This window comes from Temnothorax longispinosus, chromosome 10 (assembly GCF_030848805.1).
Source record: "Temnothorax longispinosus isolate EJ_2023e chromosome 10, Tlon_JGU_v1, whole genome shotgun sequence".
Lineage (NCBI taxonomy): Eukaryota > Metazoa > Arthropoda > Insecta > Hymenoptera > Formicidae > Temnothorax > Temnothorax longispinosus.
Genome location: NC_092367.1, coordinates 4,536,652 through 4,559,991, shown reverse-complemented (window position 1 = coordinate 4,559,991; position 23,340 = coordinate 4,536,652). Strand labels below are relative to the sequence as shown.

General features: G+C 40.2%; 1 long non-coding RNA gene across 1 annotated transcript in view; it reads right to left on the bottom strand.

Moving 5' to 3' along the window:
- LOC139821097 (uncharacterized) overlaps positions 1-23,340 on the bottom strand; it is a 191,342-nt gene that overhangs the window by 89,008 nt on the left and 78,994 nt on the right. Inside the window, exon 3 of the long non-coding RNA XR_011734182.1 lies at positions 13,282-13,400. This is a non-coding gene — a long non-coding RNA (uncharacterized lncRNA). The remainder of the gene's footprint in view (positions 1-13,281; positions 13,401-23,340) is intronic.

Genomic DNA, 23,340 nt, shown 5'->3' with positions numbered 1-23,340 from the left:
CAATTAATTGGACGAAAATTGTGTTACATACACGCGCAATTTACATACCACAAAGTTATGCAAGTTTAATTGTTATGTAGCGTAAATTAATGAACCGGATTCAGCGGTCGCGTATCTAGCAGCATACACAATCGTGTGTACGTAGCTTCCTTACTTATTAGCTTCTCGCTTCATTTACTCGTGTCCGCTTAATCCCGCGGAATTTAGTAAACCTATTTGCCTATTCAAAACGTGAAGCTCTCCGGGTCTCGCTGGTAATCCGGCCGCTTATACGCGACGCGTATTTCTCGCGATGAAGAACTCCGGGAGGGCATTAAGGAAGCCCTCGTGTATAAAAGGCGAATTGGGCGTGCCGCGCGCTTTCTTTATTGCATAGCCACTCCTTCCGAAGATTCACTGTAGCGAGAAGCCGCGCTGCTCTTGTGCGACGGTGAAGATTACGGCGCAGGGGACATCCCGGAGACGTTGACTCCTGTCACACATCCGTAGAGCCATAGGCGATCGTACGGGGAAACCGGTTTGTCGACGCGCGCGCGTTCCACGTATGGGTGCGCTTGGTAAACCTTGGACGGTTTTATACCGGTTTACGGACGAAGATTTCACGGGTTTCCTTATTCATACCGTTTCACAGGTGACATTTATTAAAAATTTCACTACCGAGCTGCAACTTGGAATTCGTTGGACGATAATTGAACACCCGAGAGACGGAGCGAGTTCTCTCCTAAAGCCGATTTAGGGGACTTCAAAAGTCGGAATAAGTCTTTCGTAATATGTGTTAAGCTCGGTCATATAGAATAACGTCAACGAGCGAGAGAAGAAATCCGAACAAAGAGGATTATCAACCGGAATGTCGTGTCTTAGAGTTTTATAAATCAGAATAGATGGAGATATGTATACATATATATACATATATACGGGGTGGATTAAGATGTATTTTTAACTTTTGATTCGATAGAACACGCGTGTTATCAATACGGCGATTATTGAAACATCCCTTGAATAGTTTAGAAGTAGTCAAAGATTGAATGCAAACAGACGTGAAAAAGTTTTAAGATTTCACTTGCCTTTAGCAGCTTGTCCCTTAACAAAGTACAGTTTATATACGAAAAAAGAAAATTCTACCTTTAAAGATTATTCTGCATCATGAAAAGTAATAAATGTGTAAAAGATCAAACAGTGCTTAATAAAAAAAAAAGTTATTCTGAATATATTTTGACGTCAAATAAAAAATATTGAAGCAAAGGAGAAAATGCGAGATGCATAAAACGAGATCGATTATGTGTATCAAGGTGTATTTTTATTCAGTTTTACTAAAAAAAAGATGATTTATAGTGTAATATTGCTATAAAATTACAGAAAACGTGTTTTAACATTTGAAATTGTCTGAAAATAGTAAAGTTTTTTCTATACTTAAATCGGAAAAAAGCGTTCGTGGACTTACGAAAATGTGAACAATGAGAGAGAGAGAGAGAGAGAGAGAGAGAGAGAGAGAGAGAGAGGGCGGTAGGGAGGGAGGAAGGTTACATTGCGTTATTGTTCGGCGAATAACGGCATCGCCATACCTCTTTCGATGGCGCGGTGCAAAGTACTGGAGCACGCAATGCATCGTCGGCTTAGATTGTATGTAACATTGCCGCTGCACTTAGAAACCGCTCGGAATTCGCGCGCAGCACAATTTACCCCGGTCGGGGAATGTATCCCGGTAGCCGCGATTTAGATTTACCCTTTTCACGAGTTTGAACGCGGCGAGAGTGTACGCGTCCGTCGTCGAAATAAAGTAAACGAGCGAACGACACGTCTAGCGGCATTTGCTTCCCTCTCCGTCTCTTTCCCTCTCTCTCTCTCTCTCGTTACTCTACACAAGATGTAGAAACACTAAATCACAACGACTATCGCCGTCGGGGGAAATATAGCGGAACCGCGATGCTTCTCGTTGTTTCGTTAATGGCACAAACGAAGCGAGTAGGACAGAGGCGAGTCGAACGCGCGAGATTTACGAATGGAGTGGAGCGCGGGACGAACGCATCCGCGACAGCGTCGGTGAACAGCGAGAAGTCGGATTGTAGCGAGTATACCCCCTGGTATCCTGCGGGCCCTGGATATCCGGTCCGAAAAGCCGTTTCAACAGGCAGGAAGGACGGAAGTCTCTCGGTTGTGTGACTCACAAGGACTACAGAACTGCGCGCTACCAAATAACATGCAAATTCAATACTCTTACCGTGAGATTGGTTCAAAGCATCTCAAAGACGATAGTAGCTAGATGGTTTACGGCCCTGCAAATTCGCGCAGGTGGCTTGCCACGTGAGACATTACGTCGGGGGATACCGTGTACCTGACAATTAAGGAAACATTCCGACTCCGTGCGCCTCAAACAAATTGCAAAATGATTGCGACGCGAAAACGAGCTCTCTGTTGTGCATTTTCACCCGCGACACGTGCTCTCGCTTTAAGAGAGTTTCGGGCTTCGCGTATAAACGAAAAGAAAATTAGTTTTATAAATACACAACGACAATGCGAAAAAGTTCTGCGCATGCATACCATACATATACGAAACGTCATTTCTTTTAACCTCAGTTTTTTAAAATGGTTTGAATTCAATTTTTCCTCGGTGATTATTTTATGGAATATTTAATTATGGAAATACTTGCTTTCAGAAATAACATGATTTCACTTAATTTGAATTTAATGAAAAAATTTAATTTAAATTGAATTGAATTACTGAAGTTTTAACATTAAAAATTGAGGAAATTTTACAAATAACAAATATTCCGTTAAATTTTGGCTAAAGAAAAAAGAAGTCGATGGTTAAATTAAGAGGCAAATATAGGTCTGGAATATTTATATATCAAACACATATGAAAGCTATGCATTACGCTAAGCTATATGTTTATATTTAAAGATGAGCATTAAAGAATGAAAAATAGCCGTGGCGATTAAGTGCCGCATCATTTAATCGAAATGTTTCGACCGCACGGGCATAAACTATACCGCCGCGCGGACGGCACATCGACGTACATAATTTAATGTCGAAATAACGTCGACGTTGCATTGCGCTAAAAATTTTCAATTTCCAATGAGCGTTGCCGCCGCGACGCGGTAACACATAATTGATGTGGGCCTCCGTAATTCAAACTATTTCGCCGTAAATTACGCGTGAGGGATATTCGTAATAACAATAATTACAATAATCTGATGGAGACTGGCACAGGTATCGGCACAGAAGCAAATGCAATTAGCGCACGCCACATTGGACCGAGGGTATCTGAAATTGATGAGCTAGTTAGATAGGTTCTCGGCACGTCGGATTTAGGTATAGAGGCTAGGTAACGTTGTGTCGCTGACCGAAAACTACCGTCGCAAGAAATTTGCATCTACTAAACCACCCTGAGTGCACATTGCACTGCGCGGCTCGAAATAAAGCAAACCAACCGCGGACCAAGTGTCGCGTAATATTCCTCAACCCGAATAAGATTTTACGCAGTACAAAATTGTACGGGCATTAAGTTCGTTAAAAATGCAACGGTAATGTAACAAAAATATGTTACTTAACTATTTTCGTCTTCGATGCGCCGCACGCCGTCTCAATATATTCGCGCCCAATCAATATTCAACGCATTGCTGACTCCACCAATTATTTTTATTGTTATATTACCTTTCTATTCTGCCTACTTGAAAGTTAACAATTTCTCGAACAGATATCAAAATGCCGTTGCGCATTTTACCTGTCAGGCTGTTTTCACAGCATCTTCGATGAAATATTGGGACATAAACCTTTTTATGGGATCACTTAACCCAAAGTGTCCTTCGAGCATCTATTTTTAAAAAGGATATTTCAACCATGTGATATATAAGGCGACAAGATTGACAATAAAAAAACATCTCAAGCTCGCGACATTCAGTGACAAGATTACGCACGAAATATTCTATGCAAAAAATACATATATACAGCTAACTTTACATTTTCGAAACCACACACGTAATCATGTTCATACATCAAGCACATGTTCGTTCAATGATTGTCCGCCACACAAGTTTCGTTATGCTTATTACATGTACCACAAGAACGCCAATTGTCCCGCAGCTAGAAATATTGTCGTAACCATGCGTGGCCGCAAGATTGCTCATCGGCCACGGAGGACAGCTAACTACCACAGACAAAACGAGCCGTGAACTTTTTCCGCATCGCCAGAGCTCGGCAGATCCGACGATCAACGGCGTACTCAGATGAGAGCGAAGGAGAAAAGAGTCGCAACGCCTAGAATTCAAGATCTTTGAGGATGTAAAAAAAAAGTGTCGTGACGATTATAATGACCAAAATCAATGGTCGAAACGTCGTGACGATTGTAATTAATAAAGATAGCCAGTTAGATTGAAAAAAAATTCTTATTGTAAAATTACTCGACTATATCGATACGTGTAATACGGCATTAATTAGGTCTGTAATTTTAGTCGTAATAGATTTTAGCAAATTATGAGAAGAGGATACAGAGGAAGAAAAAAACTGTGCTTTTAAGAAGCTGTGCCTTGCGGCCATGCAGACCTATAGTTACGCCACTGTCGCCGATTTTTCCGGACGGATGTTAGGACGGCGAGATGTCGTACTCTTTGCGGTTCCTTCTCAGCTGGATGCAATGGGGCGTTTACGGCACGATGGCGAGCCGATTTCGTTCCGGTCGAGAAGCCAGGAAAAACGAGAATCGATTCGTAGTTACGGCGGAACATGGACGCGCTCGTTTCGCTCTGCGAGTCGATCGCCGCGGATCGGCACGGTTGATGTCGAAGAGAGTCTCGATCGCGGTAAGTGCTCGAAGAGCATTCGAAACTTTCGGTGGGAAAGGATTTTTAACGTCGATGTAATCTACAGACCATAACCGAGCAGTTCTAGCTACTTAACACATTAACAACAAATTGCCCGTTTTCTTTTTTACACGCAGATATTATAAATCTTCAACGATATTATAAATATTATGCGTAACGTATCCCCGATCGCTAATATACGTATAGTATCTCCGATATTACATATTTCATGGAGTTATATGTCATTAGCACGGATGATTATTCACACAGGCGATTAAAATTGCGCGATGTAAAAGGCGAATGAGAGATTTAATTTGTTATATCACTTTATTATGCTGTAATCTCTTGAAGTAATATCAATTTTGTAAAACCGTAAGTATGTTCGTTACGGTTTATTACGGTTACGATTTTACTTAAACAAAGAATAGTAAAAAATATTGTCTTTATTTTAATACACACCCATGTATGTACCTATGAGCAGTCATTATTAGTGTTGAAAACTAAATAACTTTAGAGTTTCGGGAACGTAAACAAAAGGATAATTGTATGTTAATTAAGAGAAACGTAAATGGACATGCAGATTGAAAACGTTGACGAAAAGTTTGACAGTAGCGTAAAGTAAGCGAGAACGTATGCATTATGTATATCAAATTATATTAATTGCTAGAATAGTCGATGGAACTGCAAATGCACCTCGACATTTGCTTTATGTCATATTAATATTTCGGTCACCGCGGAACAGAAAATTACCTCATTTGGGGAAAATTGCCTCGATATATGCCGGCCCGACTTCATAATGTAGAATTATTCGGCAGAAAAATTGTAGTTTACCGATAAAAGCAAACATAATCCATTGTATATAAAAAGCGCAGTAATGGAGTGTTTAACGCCCCGTAGTTGACTAGCGAATTGGATCGACTCGAAAGTTTCGAAAATATGGAGATAATGTTGTGAATGAAAATGAAGATAATGCGCGAGGAGAGCGTTTTCATAATTCCTGCTGATAGAAATTACGCGCTAATAACATAACAGTTGGTGCATTATGGTCTAAAAGGACAAAGCAGCTGAACGCGTGTATGCCTTTGAAAATACAAAAGCGAGAAAAAACGAAATGCATTTACGTTTTAAATCGAATCCTAATGTGTGCATACAATTAAATATCTCTTCCTATCTTATAATAAAAAATTTTGAAAATTCATGACAGCGCGCGGTACTCATCCTCCTCTTGCTCACTTAAATGTGAGGGATTAAAATCATGGTGCCAGAGCTGTGTCATCACTCTGTAATCTTGTCTCGTTTGTAGGTCAGGATGTTTTTGAAATGTTATAATTTTATATCAGTTATTAATTACGCACACACACATAGTAATATTTGTCATTCGCGATGATAAATGTTACCAAGAGATATGCAAATAAAGTCACATTGCGCCCATTAATTTCTCAATACACAATCCACAGTGAATATAGAAATGTGTCAATGCGTACATTTTCACTACATGTTCGTCGACATTCGTGCTACATGCGAAAATAAATTTCACAGATTTATCCGTGCGTTCTTAAATTCCCGAAAAATATAAAAGTTCGATTTGACTCTCGATATGTTATATTTATCTACAATTAAGATGGCGCATGATCGTATTCTCGAATACAAAATTCTGATTTATATAACTTACTTTGATCTCTTTTGCACTATGTCGTTCTATGATATTATTTATAATGATTATTTACAAAATAAACGTTTGTTACGCATGTATCTTGTTTGTATAATTCATCGGCAGGAAGCACATTCGCGATTCTGCAGTCGCAGACATTTTGTGACTTTCGCGATGTAACAGCGTAAAGAAAGAAATAACGTGAATCTGAGAGTTAACGATTCGTTCCCGATGGTTCGGGCCAAATAGAGCGCACGCGTCCAAATTGCTCGTACATCCTCGGACGTATCCTTCGGGACGACCGGGCCGCGGCGAAGTCGGGGAAGCGAAGAGCGTGACGCGAGAGAGGACGACCGATCGAAGATTCGGAATGCAACCGAGCGGCACACGACGACCAGGAGCGAGCAAAACGGCGAGTTTCGGTTCTCGTAGCACGTGGTACAGTAACGGCCGCGCGGAATCTAATGAAGGGATGTCTAGGGAGCAGTTTAAGCAGTTTCGCCTAATCTAACTGCCGCGGTCGCCGCGGAAGCGGAGAGAGAGAGAGAGAGAAGCTACGTGGCTTTTGCCGGGGCCGCGATAGCGGTAACTCGCGGATGCAAAGGGGAGAAAGAAGCGCAACGAATCCCATTCGTGAGAAAGTAATCGTGAAGGAGCAACGAGCAAGAACGAATTTGGAGTACGATAAGATCGCGATGCTGCCGATACGGACACACGACTCGTCTGATCCTTTGCAATTTATTCGTCCTTTCACACATACAAATCTGACTATTAATATTATTAATTTCATAGTATATTATCATGTATCCCTAGTGAATATTATTCACTAGAAATACAACACGATCCAATTACCGCATATGGATTCAGTTTACAAAATTTCGATTAGTTTTTCCCGGGGTCGGGGTCTCTTCCGTTAATAAAATACTGAATCAATTTTCAATTTAACCTCTATCAATTACAGATAAATTCAGTTTTATTCAATTAGCATTGTGATATTAATGACAAATAAACTACATTATTTAGCTATTAGCAAACAAATTGTAAATGGCGTTGTTATAGCGAGCGACACGTGGCGCGGATTTACATCGAATTATACTCCTCATTACTGATTCATAAAATAGTCGACGCCTCGACGGTGACAAAAGCCGGATCTCCAGCCTGTCGAGCGTAGCGGAGCCGGAAACGAAGATCTCTCTCTTCCCATCCTTTTCTCGACGACAAAGATGGTCATGAGCGGGACAAGAACGAAATTGACGATTCGTCTTTAACTATTCTTCGCTCTGGTGGATCTCAAAAGTAAGCAGGAGTGGTGGAAGTAACCGACATAGGTAACCCCATCGAGTATTCATGCGGCTTTAATTACCGGAACAAACTTTCGCCCCGATTGGAAAAGTTTCGACGATGCTAGCGTACCTGATCACCATGCGAGAGAAGAAGATTGAGCCAACCGGGCTAAGAGAGACGGATAAGGACGAAGATATCGTCGGAGATATTAAAGTTGATCCGTAGAACGAAGCTTCTCAGCTTCCGTGTCTCTATATACTACACGCACGCCTTACCTCCTGCTGCTATACTTTATGCCATTACCACATCTTTGATCGTCGTGTGTCTTTTACGACATGTCCTAAAGTGACGACGCGAATATACGTCCGTGGTAATCCGGATCGTAACATTAAGATCGATCGATCACATATCTGCCTTAACGATAACTTGAACATAATTCCTAAATATATGAATTATAAGAAATAAGTAGTACTTTGTCAAGAAGAGATAAGTCATGTATCAAGTTGTAACTTTAACAACTCAAATTGAGCGATTAAGGTAACATTATATTATTAAGCAGAATGAAATGAGAAAGGTCAAAGTTACAGATGATTTATTTAGTAACTTATTACCGATCCATCCGTTAAGTATTTAAAAAAATATTTTTATATCAATCATCAACGAAGTTAGAAGTAAATTATATATATTCTTCTTTTTTGCATCGGCATCGACAGAGCATGGCATTTCCTTCGTCCCTTTAACCCGCATACATTCGCACTGTACACGAGCAACGTGCATTGCGTGCGAGACATCGAAGCCTGACGTACCGGCGTCGCTTATCGAAAATCTTTTCACGCACTGTACGCGCGAGTATGTCATGAAACTCGGCTCATGCATCTTTGAGAAACCGCGAAGTCACTACTTCGCGCTTAAGAGCTCGCAGCATCGATTACCCCGAGTACTTGTTAGCTATGCTAACGACATTCAACTACTTGCCGTGCACTTAAGTTCATAAATGTTCTTCAACTTTCGTAATTATTTTCTTCAGTTCCACGCCCTTATTGTAGATTACCATCCTGCCTATCATCCGTTTCATTTCCCGAAGAGAACTAACGACGTCGCGACCGATCGCTTTAACTGTTTGAGTCATTAGGCGAATCGATAGCTCGCAAACGTGTTAACCGACGGTTTGCGCATATCTCGGAGAATTATTTACGAATATAAAATCCTTATATAAAATGTTGATGTATAATATGCCTTTATATTGCAATAAAATACTTTCTCGCGAAATCCGCGATGCGTCGTACAATTTTGTGTGATTGTCTCTCCTCGCGCGAGACATTTGCGATCCACTTGCCATCGGCGGTATCGATGGGGAAAGTACAGACAACGACTTCTCAATACGATATCAAACGGCCGAAATAGTCGACTTTTACGAGCGCCCGTGATACGAGGCCGGCGTCGCGACGCGACGCGTCGCGTCGTTCCTGTAAATTCGAGCGTCGAACTCCCCTACTCGGCAATCGTCCGTTCGATCGGAGGCACGTCATCTCAAAATTTCGTTTCGACCAAACAATCGAACAATACTTTCCTTTGGCATCCTAAATGCAGTGGCGGAATTATTGATAAACGATCCAACGACATTTTACACACAATTATTAAAAATCTTCTAAATACCTTACAAATTTATAATGTATTTGTTGATATTTTTACTGTAATAGTATACATATAGTTATAGAGCTAAGTAGAAATTTTTAGCCGAACTTTTAAATTCATGTAATATTGCACATTTAACCCCACTCTCGGCTATGCACGAAAGATACGTGACGCTGGACTTCCGCGCGTTTAGCAACGGTAATCGCTGAGCTGTCATCTCTTCTCGCCGAATCGCGTAAACGCATGCTGATTCGCGAATTTGTATTAATTAATTGTTTTTTATTATTTATTGAGAAACTTATAAAACCGTAAAGGACTCTTCTATTTATAGTTTAACCTCTCTATTATATAATATTTTCCCACGAGAGATGGTCCAATAATTACCAGACACCCTGTTTATTGATTCAAATATAACAATGGATATTATTTCCATCGCCCGACACTTGAATAAACATTCTATTATTCTCACAATTTCAATAACGATTTGTTGTATTATGTGTACGCGAATTGTTGTATTTCCTTGCAAAACCCACTCTTTTTGCGGTCACGCGACAGTTGGAGGTGTGTCAAGGACGTGAGATAAGGGAAGACGTAATAGTATATGAATAGCGTTGATGTGATGGATCAGTTGCCCGGTATTCATTATGACTCAGCGAGGCGCGAAATGTGCACGGGGTGCATCGCTTTGTACGTCACGGTAGAAATGTGCAATGTTCGTTTTAACCCTCGGATAGACACGTTATTTTATACACGCACTGTTGGATACCTAATACGATCTCTGAAGATTTCCCTTTGTTTTATGACATACAGTTATGATTCATAATATACGCCCTGAAAACAATAATTATAAAAGTTCGTATTTCTATCACATGGCGATATATTGTTGGAATAATAACCGAATAACGTGTGCACCGTACTTCAGTTTATTATTAAACAGTTGCTATTTTTGTTTACAGCTTTCTCGTATGCGTTACAGAGAAATTTTCGTTTTATATTTTAGATTTATACAACAATATAACATTATTATGAGAATACTACGCGCATAATGACGAAAAGTGATTTAAACAGTATTGAAACATAAATGAAATGAAAATCCGAGGATTGGGAGTAATCCAACGCAACATTAATGTAGAATTTTAAATCGATGTATGATGTAACTTCCGGCACCGCCTGAATTTTAAAGCAATGCTCTCTGCCGAGTTGTTATACCTGCATGTATCTGATATTCTTACATCATGGTCACGGTTAGATCAAACGATAAACGGTCGTTAGGGCACCTGCCAACCGCCACTCCGGTAACACCGATGTCGGACGTCGTGTGCAATGGACACGGTAATGCACATGAAAACCGTTAAGCTTACGTCGCCCTATCGTCAAGTTTTATCTTCCGGTTCACAAATTGAAGCCGCGATGAGTAAAAGCTTTATACATTTAGGAAAATCGTAAATATAAATTAAATAAATCACGCGATGAAAACCTGGACAATAATTCTTCGTGAGAAAGAGAGAAGTAAAAACTTTAGAATATATTTTTTGATTGCATAGTTTGCGATAATTTGCAAGAGAAATACTTTTCCACATAAAAGAAAAAAAAATTTGCAAATAACAGTGTTAATTTTATACATCAGATATATTTGACTTATGATATATGAAATAAAACTTATAAATTTTCGATAATTGATTTATGTGTAATGCGATAATATTCTGTCACATAGCATCGCTAATCGTCCCTTGAATTTTCAAGTAAGTATTCGATATCTTAAGCGAATTGTTTCTCGAGATATGTCCCAATGTCGTAGTCAAAGTCGTATCAATTATGCATCGTACTATCGTCGACACCCAGACGTCGGAAATCATAAATTATCCAATAGATAGGGCTGCTGAACGAGAAGGCAAACTTGGTTAACGATACCCCGGTGAACCTTACCAGGAAATCGACAGATTACCGCGTCATCGCGTTACCGTCGTCAATTATATGCATATGCGACGAAATTTCATTTCAAACATTGCTAATCAATATAACGATCTAAATAAATGAATACTTAGAAATGTCTGTTTCAAGAAGCCATTCAATTTAATCAAATGTACTTTTCAAATAATGTTGACTTGATATGAACAATCATCAGGCTAGACAATGCGTTAAGAAATAATCGCTCTATAATCGTGAAGAGTAAAACGCTTTCTTACGCAAAGCGCGGAAACCGTGACGGTGCATGTTAATCATGAGTCAGGTACGTTAATCGAGGCCGGTATATGAGAATGAGATGGAGCGAGTCACTATCACCTGCGGCCCTTGCACGTTTACCTAATACTTGGCTTTGGTAAGCTAATACTGTCGGTCGCCACCATTTTCCGCTATTAGGAAGTTTAAGAAACTTTGACTATGTCCTCTTTTCGAGGTCTCCCCTTCCGTCTCTCCCCCTCTCTCTTTCTCTTTTCATTCTTTTAATTATTATTATTACACTGAAATTTTGGTTCATTATGAGAGAAGAAGCATGGGAAATATCTTGATAGGGCCGAAGTTAAAATCAGGCAAGCAGCAATTGAGAGGGTAATCGATGTGGTATATATATATATATATATGTACTTTGTATCTTGTAATCTCTTTTTCTTATTTACAATCAGACCGAGGAGACTCGATACGAATAATTCCACAGGTCACGCTCGACCGCGACCGACTCTCCGCTCCGGTTTCCCTCTCATTGTGTGTCCCGCGCTTATTCCCCTACTCGCCGAGCGACCTCCTCGCGGTCTACTCTTTATCTTCCCTTGAACGTCTATGTTGGCGCGATGCGATGCGTGCGTAGGCCGTGCGACCGGAAGCCTCCGTCACGGCTCGTCGAGCCACCGTTTCGTGGACTTCGTCGTGGAAGAAGACGATATACGCTCGCATGTGAATCGTTCGTCCAAGTGGCGTGCCGTGTGCCCGGTGTGCCGTCCCGCGGCTAGATCAGAGATGAAAAGTCGGATAGAAAACGTACGCTGAAAAATCCAGGGACTCCGAGAGGCCCCGAAGGATATCTCTGTGAAATATTTAACGCTTAATTTCCCGAACTGTGTAGATATTTGATAATCGCGAGATTGGATTCGATTTAAAAATTATTACTGGCGATAAGAAATGTTACGCGAACAAAAGAAGATGGGAAACGCCGAGCTGGATGTGACTCGCTCGTATCAGCGGATGCGATCGCGTATGGTGTCGTGTCTCCCATCGTACGCGAATGATTAAAGCTTCCTTGGCTCTTTGTCACGCATTTCGCATCGCGTCACGATCGTTCTAATTACGCTCTATCGCGCCGGCTCGGTCTCCAGGATCCAGGTTCTTCGGCCACCCGTGTGCATTAGCGATAGAAACTGCCTGAGATAATCCGAGACTCGATTCGCACGGCCATGTATCACGCTCTCTCGGCGTGTTCAGCGCCATGGATACGTTGATATAGTATGCCGCGTGGACTCATTCTATTAGATTTGTGCCCTTAATATTATCATTGTAGTCGGTGTTACGGGAAAGCAGGCGAGATTTATCCCAGGAATGTTTCTCTACGTTAAAATGCGTTTGTAACAGCATATTTGCATAATATCCATACCAGCTGTATAATACTCGTTATTGCGCGAACCAGTCCTCCTTGATCGCTAACGACACCGCGAATTACCGATTATCTCTGGCATTCGGTCCGAAGAAGTAAAAGTCCAACGATCGATAACCCATTAAATTTTAGCGTACCTAATTGCGCGACGGGATCGAACGGTTCCGACCTACATTCGAGATGATCGCGATCCTCGTCGCGTTGAGCGCAGCCTTAGAGGTAATTTGCAATCGTGTCGGCGCGCCGGCATATTTCGGATTAACGCCCTAATAACGGATGATATCTCGGCCCAATGGGATACCGTCCGCGCAAACTTAGACGTACCTACTTGAGGAAGTTTGAAGGGTCGTAAGAGGATATACCGGCCTTGGCGAACCGGCTGGCACGCCGCCGCCGCCGCCGCCGCCGCCGTCGTCGTCGTCGTCGCCGTTGCCGCCACCGCCGCCGCTACAACAGATATAAACGTATCGCATGGGGATTTGGCATGGTAGAAGCTTGGTAGGTGGCATGTAGGTGAACGCGTACGCGAGCCATATTAGTGGGCGACCCTGGTGCGGGCGACGTGGCGTTACGGTTAGGAGCCACAAATTTGGTCGGTACTTCGGCTGCTTATTAACTCCGGGGCCCGCCCGAGTGGGAATATACTTAAGGCGAATTTACGTGTTACGCTTCCGCCGGCCATATCTTGGACAAACTGTATTGAAAGAGAAAAAGGAATATGTCGAGCACGTCGCAGAAAGTGGATTGTAAAAATTAGATGTATACGATTTCTCGATTTGTACAATATTGGGTAATTCTTGATGATTGTTTTTTTATGACAAACGATTAAAATGTTGCTTCTTTTTCTTGGATTATTATTTGAACAATTATATATAGAGAATTTCTAAAAGAAATTAAAAGTATACGAGCATAAAGATTTTGTAAGTACAAACAGAAATTCAAGTATGTAACTTGTGTGAAATAATTTATAATTATATCATAGTATAAATTAGTTTGTGGACAATTAATTATTTCCGATCTAACCAAAACCGCATTCGATGATAATTATGAATAATCGCTTAATGTATTAGTGTAAATTCGCTTTTATTTGCATTCTATAACTGACAACTGTCGCGACGTGCACTTTCGTTGGAACTGGTAGACCCTCGAAACAACGGCGGTATTACGCCGGTATTACGCGGGGTTGTCGGCACCATAAAAGCCGTTTCCACGCTCCGCGCGATCTCAAGACCTATAAGCAAGATCGATCGATATACGTCCAGAATACCTCCACGGTCGTGGAATCGATTCCTTCTGCAACACGCGCGATCGGGTCAGTGGCCGTTTCTCTAGAAGGCTACGTTCTAACCGGACGCTGCTACGCCGGGCGATCCCCGAAATATTCTTTCGAAAGAAAGTATCTCGAAGATCTTCCCACGTTTTCAGCATATATGGAAGCGCGTCTTTATGTCGTAAGCGACGTTGCATGGATATTTCAGCCAAATTTCATCGGATAAAATCATGAACCTGAGCAGCATATTTTTCTCTATGCAATAGAGAAAGAATCTATTTGTAGAATACTAGTCTTTGCATAAAAATAAAATAATGTTATAAATTAGAATTATACATGTTTATTAAACAGCGAATGTCTGAGCAGGGAAGAAAAAGATCGAAATTTCACCGTAATTTTGTTTACAACAAAAACCTTAGTGTATTAAAACTATTACATAATACAATGTTTTATAACATTATTAAATCTCATAAAATTGTCAATCGACAGTTTATTTCGATCGCGAGAATGTCACTCTCGCAGAATGCAGGCAAGTACAGGACAAGTCGCTTGTAAGCGTCCGGCAATATGAGGAATTCGTTCGGGCAGCGTTCGCCATCCAAGCGTCGATCGAGGGATCAATTAACACCCTTTTAATCGAGCGGAGCCGTGATGCCGGCGAATGTGGCACAACAAGGGCGGTCGGCCCCTCGCACAATGGTTCCTCTCGTCTCTATGGGCGTCGCGACTTTAGAACAATGGGTCCCAATATCACGCTCGGTGAGTTGCTCGGTCTTACTCACTCTCGGTTCCTCCACTTTCTTCCCCCCCCCCCCCCCCTCTCTCTCTCTCTCTCTCGATTTGCCTCTTCCTACGTCTAGACAAAACATCTAGCCTAACCTAGCGCAACTTCGACGAGAAAGGACGATGATGGTGATGACGACGGAGCCGTCGACTCGTTCCAGGCACGTCCTCGATTGGCGCGTTGACGGTCAACGTGCTCGCGGCTCTTTCGCTCCACCAGATGGTGGCGGATTTAAAACTTCAGAAACGACACATTTAGGCACCCTATAGTGCAGTCTTTCCAGTCACGAAAACACTTTGCACCCTATTATACTACATATTAATAATTATAAATTTAAGGCACGAGCCGTTATTTACAGCACTCCTCCTAATGCCTTCTAATTTCTTATTATTTATTGAGAAACTTACAAAATCGTAAAGAATTTTTCTATTCTAATTTAACCAGCTCTACTTGCCCACGAGAGTTGGTCCGATAATTACTAGACACCCTGCATATATCGAGTAATATTACTCTTGTATCAATTTTAATTTCAAATAACGAATCAAGATACATGATATCCTGAAACTATCTATAATTATAATTATAAGTATAATTTTAGATGTGTTCTAAAGATTAATAGACTAGAAAAATTTGTTATGTAAATCAGAATAACATTTTTGAGTTACAAATAATCGAAGTAACCAATAGATATCGTATAGAATTTGTGCACTCAGATGAATAATTGCAATTAATTAATTTTTCCATTTCAGATATTGATTTTTACTTTATTTAGCTGATTTTATTTTCTACTTTCTTACGTGCAGATATTACGTATATTATAACAATCAACTGATAATGATTGAATTCCGAGTTGAATTCTGTTATCAGTAATTAACTTGTCAATAGTTGATAGCTATAATCTATGCAAAAAGAATTAAATAATTTATGTGTAAAAATTGTAGATCATTAATCTCTATAATATTAAAGTTTTTTTATATGTTATTAAGGTATTATACATTAATTTTGCAACATTATATTGCATATTGATATATAATTTTCCTTTAATATTAAATGTTTTATATGCTATTGAAGTATTATGCAATAATTGTATAACGTTCTGTGTTATTAGCTTTCAATTTTTATTTTTATCTCTTTATTATACAAATGCAAATAATTGATTAACATAAAATCAGAAATAAATTAGTAAATATGATAAATTAAAATTTATTCAAGTTCCTTTTCCGGGTATTGTACAAATTTGACGTAACACCGTGATAAATCGATATAGTTAACTCCATGATAAAAATGTAGTAATTATAAATAGTAGATCACTGATTTCATGGGCCATTTACACTGCTCTACGTGGTAACAAGTTTTGGTAATCATTAACAATCAATTTCGAACCATTAGGTTAGTAATCCTGGAAAGAACTGGGCGAAACGAAGAAACGTGTTAAACTTCCCGTCTTTGCCTCTTCGCCGAGCTTCGAAGTGGCACCTCGAACAATTCTCCAATAACAGTAACTACGTGTGTTACTTCAGCAACGAAATTCAGCAAGACGATTACGGTTCACGGACCGCAACCCTTCTCAAGGAATTGTTTCGAACGACGCGGATACTTGATTTAGAGAGACTTCCGAAACACGATCCCACTCGATTCATCCTGCCCGGGAAAGGCTGGGCGGATGGCTACCGACAAAGCCAAATCCGATATCTGGCAACAACACCGGTATCGTCGGCCGTACGTTCGAATGAGACAGTATCGGAGCCGTAGTAAACTACAAAGCGAGAAAATCGCGTCTCGCGCGCGCGCGCGCGCGCGCGCGCGAGAGAGAGAGAGAGAGAGAGAGAGTAGCACGCAGAAAAGAAGCCCGCCTCCTCTTATCTCCTTATTCTCTTAGCTTAGTAATCGCCTGCGCCTTCCTTTCTCTCATTCACGCGCGATAAGACCGAAGTAAGACGAGAGAACTCGGCGCTCGAGAAAATACAAGTTTATCGCCACATCTTTTAATTTTGCTGCACCCAAATTATTTCTAAACATTGAAGGAATACACGAATGTCTGTTGTTCATGCTCTACTTTTACTTATGCAATTGCTCATGCATACACATTTTGGAGTAAAATGTAATTTTGTTGATCAAAGAACGCCATTTATTCGCGTCTTATCGAGGCGAATCACCGTAGATTTAAATCGTTCGCGTTCGACTTGACATATCCCAACAAGACCGTTCGCAATTAGTCCCCTCATATTGCTTAACCCCGTTCGGGTGGAAAATTATACGAGTTTCCGAGTGCCGCGCGATTTAACGACTTGACTAATTTCGGATCGTTTGCGGTGCGCCGCGAGCTTAGAATAAGAGCACACGTTCGCACGTGGGTAAGCAAGATGTGTCCATGTGCGACTATGCGGGATACCATGCACCCCCGTAATGCCGTGAGTCCTCCCTTTCCCATCACGAATTCGAGAGAAACTTCGGGGCGCGCGAGTATGGCATCGATTATCGCCGGCCGTTACGCTCGACGGGGAAATCGCGAGACGGAACGGGCAGTTTGACAAACGGAAGTCAACCGCGGGACACCAACGGGATAAATCTTCATTCCTGTTTGCGACCGAGGCCACGCAAAACAAGGCGCGCGCATACGACAAAACATCCCGGCGGTAAAGAGAGCATGGACACGAGCAGCGATGTTTCACCAGGGGATAGTTGGAAGAAAAAAGCGGAAAGAGAGGGCAGAGGCAAGGGAGAACTAGATCGATAAATAGATAGCTGGCTGGAATTACTTGTTTCGTCTTGGGATCAAGAGACCAGCTAGCGTATATAAGAGCTCATGTTCTTCCTCTCCGATCGTAAATACGTTCCACTTTGATCTGTCTAGGATCTAGGCCGAGGATATTTGGAGTTTCAACGAAAAGGAGCGCGGCTCTCTTCCGGGCTATTTAGAAGTTATCCCCTAAGCTCAAATCTTACTAAAGCTAAAGCAGAATTTTTGTATTAATATTATAAAAACATATTAATCTTTACGTAAAAAGATGCAATCATTTTAAACGCAAGAAATACATATGTACCTATATTCGGAAACCGAAAGATGTACAATGTGGACAATTTTTTACGAAAATTCAGATTGTTACATCGCTTTTAATTCGTCGCAGTGTATCTTCTTTACGACGAAGACAGACAGACAATGAGACAATGGAAAGAGGACACACACATAGTCACACATACACACAAAAATCGAGAATCGCTATTTCTTTTACGAGCGCAGTGAGACGTCGCGCGAACGGAAACTCTAGTGGGAGAACCCTCACCCAGCTCAGCGACTAATTTAAAAGCCATAATGAGCTTTCTTCGTGGTGTACGCTACATTCGCCCCGTACCATTCAATCTATAACTACCACGATAAACAAACCTCGTAAACTTGTATAATGTCACGCTCATTTCCGATGTACAACGATTCCTTCGACTTTGACTTTCTCGTTTTCTTTTTTTAAATACTATTTCACATCTTTTCAAACATTTTTTTTTTACAAAATTGAGAGAAATTAGACCATGCTAGCACATCAATTGCTAAAATTTGCCGATTAGTTTGTGTGGATTTTTCAATAAATCTCTCTTAGTTTTCCTAGAATTACCAACTTTCCAAGAAAATGCAAATCTTGCAGTTTTACCCAACAAAATCGAGGAGCTTTATACGCATCTGATACCTTCAGAAAACGACTGTTATCAGGAATTACATAACGTGTTATCTAGCGCTGTCGCAGCACAATTTCTTAAAAATATTTACCATTATCCATATAATTATGTAAATAAAATTAATGTAACACCTCAAGAATAGACCTCTTGTCAGTTGATCGATCAATGATTTAATTCGAGTGAAATAAATTTGAGCGGTAAAAAAAAATATCGCTATATTTCCTTCTCGATAGAAAAGTATTTCGATACGGTGCCGTGACTCTCCTTGATAGCTCGGGGAACCGGAACTAAAGCGAGAAAATCCGATTTGACGACGAGTCAAAGCGAATGTTTCTATCAAGAGGCAAAATGGTTGATGATTAATGGTACTGTGAAAATTTCTTTTGCGAAATCAGCCAATGGAATTTCGATCCTCTCGAGCCCGCAAACTGGCCATAATTCTTTCCAATCCATAGATCTTCCAGAATTTTAGCTACCAATGTCGCGGGGACCTCTCTTTACCCTTTCTCGCTAGCTAAGCAATGTCGTAGCGATTTATAGCGAATCTTCAAAGCGCTTTTGATCTCATGATCCATCTTACGGAAGTGAGTATAAAAAACGAAAAGGATTAAAAATGAAACTACTCGCAGATGATAGAGAGGATCGAGGAGCATGAATTTATTATATCTATATTTTTTAAGAGATTAATTAGTCTGGATATAGAAAATCAAATAATATCGATTTTCTCAATTCGAGAGGCTATAAAGTCAACTTTTAAGTCAAATGGTAGTAATTCTATGGAAAATATGAAAGTCGTATTTTAGCTTACGACAGTCTTCGAACTTTAATCGCTATTTACGGATACGCCTATTTCTTGCACGAAGAAAAGCAAGCGCAAGAAATATCGAGACCGGAAACGACGAAGTAGCGAACCAGTCGGTGAATAACGGATAAAAAAAAGTCGACAGATTGTGGGTGGCCGATAGAGATCGTCTGAGAAGTGGGCCGCGAGCTTTATTGAAAAGCTGCCTAAGAGACTCCGAACTTCTTATCTCCTTGTCTTATCATCCGACAGACTTTACTTCGACTTTACTCGAGTTTATCGTTTTCCCTCGAACAGAACAGAACAAATTAGCGATATTAATAAATCTTGACCTTTTTGTACTTTTTTTTCCATACCAATAAAGAAATATTTATAATCTCGAAATTATGCTGAAAAATGTAACGCTTGTACTCTGTAACAATCGTGAATAACGTGGAAGCAACGTAAAACAAATACTTGCAATGTTGTCGCAGATATAATTATCGTTGCCGACTCACGTTCCCATCCACTCTCAATCTACCCTGTCGGCTCCTACCGTCTTCTAGTCTAGTCCCCCTTTAGGGATTTCTTCAATTGAGTCGAGCATCTGCCGGCGGCAGAGACTCGAGAGAGTTAAATTAGAAGAAACAAGAAAAAAAAGAGAGTGGCAAGCGCAGAGACGACGTGATTTCGTAGTTCCAAGTGCGACTTCGTTGAGAACCGACAAATCGCTTCTTGGATTTCCTCTCTTTACCTTCGACTCTTGTTCCCGCCGCGTTTCCGCATTTACCCTGTCGATTCCTGAATCGCGGGAGCTTTCAATAGGTCGCGATTTTTCGCGGGTGTTACCGCGAACGCAATTGACTTCCACGGCACGAAATCCGCGAGAAACCGCAAGAGAATCGCGCGGTTCATCGACCCGCGCTGTCAGATATTACCGAGTTGGATTTTCGTTTGTTCCCGATCTCGCTCGCGACGCGGGAGAGTTTGGCGCACTCGACAAAGAGCAAACATACGGCCTAGGGCGTGCGATCCCCGGGCGAATGTTGACCCGGAGAGAGACAGAGAGAGAGAGAGAAAGAGAAAGAGAGATCGAGAGATCGAGAGAACGAAAGAGACTTACTCGAGTTCATCGCAACCCCGTTTCGTTTCGGCCTCCGGCCCTTCCGCAGCCCCCGCACATCCGGCCCCATTCGCGGAAGCAACGCCGACTAAGCGAGACATCCACTGATTCGGAAACTGTAATCCCTTTTGTGTTCCCGACAACGACGGCGAGACGAAACAGCGCGCATATCCGGGACACCGCGACGGTTTTCTCCTGCTTTGTTCCTAGAGAATCCTAGGGTGGCCCTCGTCCGACGACGCGACGCAACGCGACAAGGAGGGTGGTCCTACGCGCGCGGAGCAAAGTCTCGCGAGTCCCTCGTCGCCAGGAAGAAGGCTCGAGTTCGCTCATAAAAACAATGTAAAAACCCCTACTGCGAACGCGATTGTCGTAAAGTCGAGTGACGACAGATCGTTCACTCGTAAGTGCAGTTCTGTCCAATGACAGCCTTTCTTTTCGCCTGTCTGAGGAACGTTAGAAATGACGATGAGATTAAGTGACAAAATGCCAAAATCGCTTAACTTCCCGAGTTTCGCGAACGGTATATTTTCACACGAGATCACACGTTGCTATTCCACCGCTCGAATCAAATTTTGCATCTCTAATCACGAGATATCATTATTGCATGTGGCGTAATATCTATAAATTTGCGAAAATTCCGAAAATCAAAAATTTATCTGATACAATTCCAAAGCAACGATACGTTTTTTGTTTGTGATAAGATTATTCTATTATTAAATAGACCACAATATATTCTATTACGCGCGCGACAATTGGGAAGCATCTCGATTGCTATTGCGAATTACGCGTATATTAATTATACATTGCATTTATATTAAGCTTTGAGTGGACACGCTCATGTACATCACACATCAACGTTAGCTTCCATTTTACGGTAGCGGCGTCACTAATTAATCGAAAATCACAACGGTGATTACGTATGACGACAAGTGAAACGAGGTTTTGCTATTAAATTGATGCTTTATTGAAATTCGCGAATTATGCGACCTATGTAAATTCATATTGTGTTGTATTAAATCGCTACTGCTTGTGAGTTAATATGTATGTAAATTTCGCAGAATTACATGCTTTTAACTTATTTTGTTTTATTTATATGCAAGAATCGTAACCCACTTTCGAAACGGATTAACTGCCATCTCTTCGATATATTGGTACCGTAGTAATTAAAATAACCGATATTTTTTAAACGTAATAATCTGTAATTAATACAGACTGAGTATTGAGTATACAAACTTTTCCTTATCTAAATATATTAATTAACGTGACGTTATCGATCGCACTGTGTTATCCAAAACGCACTCTGTAGAAATTGTAATAACAGTTTCTTACTAGAGAAATAAATATATGTTTAATAAATCAATTTTAGAAATCGGGAATTCGTGAAATATGCGAAATATGCGAAAGTTTGTGCAAATTAAGATAACAGAGAAACATAGTTCAACTGTAATATTGCTGAAAATAACGATCCGGAAACGATAAAATCAAGCAAACTATAACACGGTGGAATGTTGTAGCAGATTGCTATTTCTATAGTTATATTATACGAAATTTTAGTTTAGCTTGAAAAAAGTAATGGATCGTTATCATTGTCGCAGCACGAATAGCGAAATGTTTTTATCGATATAGCTTTTGCGGGCAAATGTAAGTGCAATTTTCAAGTGTTTAGAAATATTTTCGTACCGAAACATCATGAAACCACATCTGCAAAATGCATCGAGTTGTACAGGATGTTCCGGTTTCACCTCGTATAAATGTCGTACATGTGTATACTTTTCAATTTTTACATTTTTACATTTATAACATTTTATGGAGAGCTAAGAATACAAATGATCAATGAATGAGATAATCTTTCTAGTTGTATATTCGCAATACCGACGAAGCAAATATCCTCCATAAAATATTGTTTTTTCGTAGCGCGAGTAACCGGATTATTATCGGAGAGAATTATTTACATTCGTTCACCCAGAGAATGGGTATTTTTGAACTGTATACCATTATTTTGCAAAATTCATGCATTTGATATTTTTTATCAATTTTAAATTAGGAAAAATATAAGCAAAAATCTAAGATTTTCAGACAAACATTTAGAAAAAAAATTTAAGAATTATAGGTATTCCTACTCCTAGAGAGTTCAAAATTTAAGATAATTTTAGCAAGTTCTTTGAATACTCACGTAAAATTTTGCATATACCTATGTATGTGTGCATATTTTTTGCACAACGAAGTAGTTAAACCGATTAGAATCTGTGCGAATCTATATGTAAAAAAAATTATACATACATCTGGTACGTTCGCACTGCGAACAACTATAGATTGCTATCACTATCGATTTCACACCGACGACCATTCTATCTAATAAAAAAATATATAAAAACTGAAATTAAAGATATAAGTTACAGTTAGAATTGAAATGTGTATATTTAAAGTGATATAAGAGCAGTATTTAATTCTACCCAATTCAGGTTAAATGGATGTTGTTTTCATCAAGTAACAAGCACAGTTCTCATTTGCTCTTATTCAATACATTACGTACTAAACGTAAACGATTTTTATATCTTGTTATTATACATAATTGCAAACTTCTGATATTTTTAACGTCAATTTTTATCGTTATTGATTGTTGATAATTCATCCACGACTCTTGATACAATTTGTTTGGTTTTCTGCCGCCTTTTCTGTTCACATCTATAGAAAAAGTTAAATAACTTGCGTAATTAGGTTATTAAAATATAAAAAAAAATATAACTCTAATTTTTT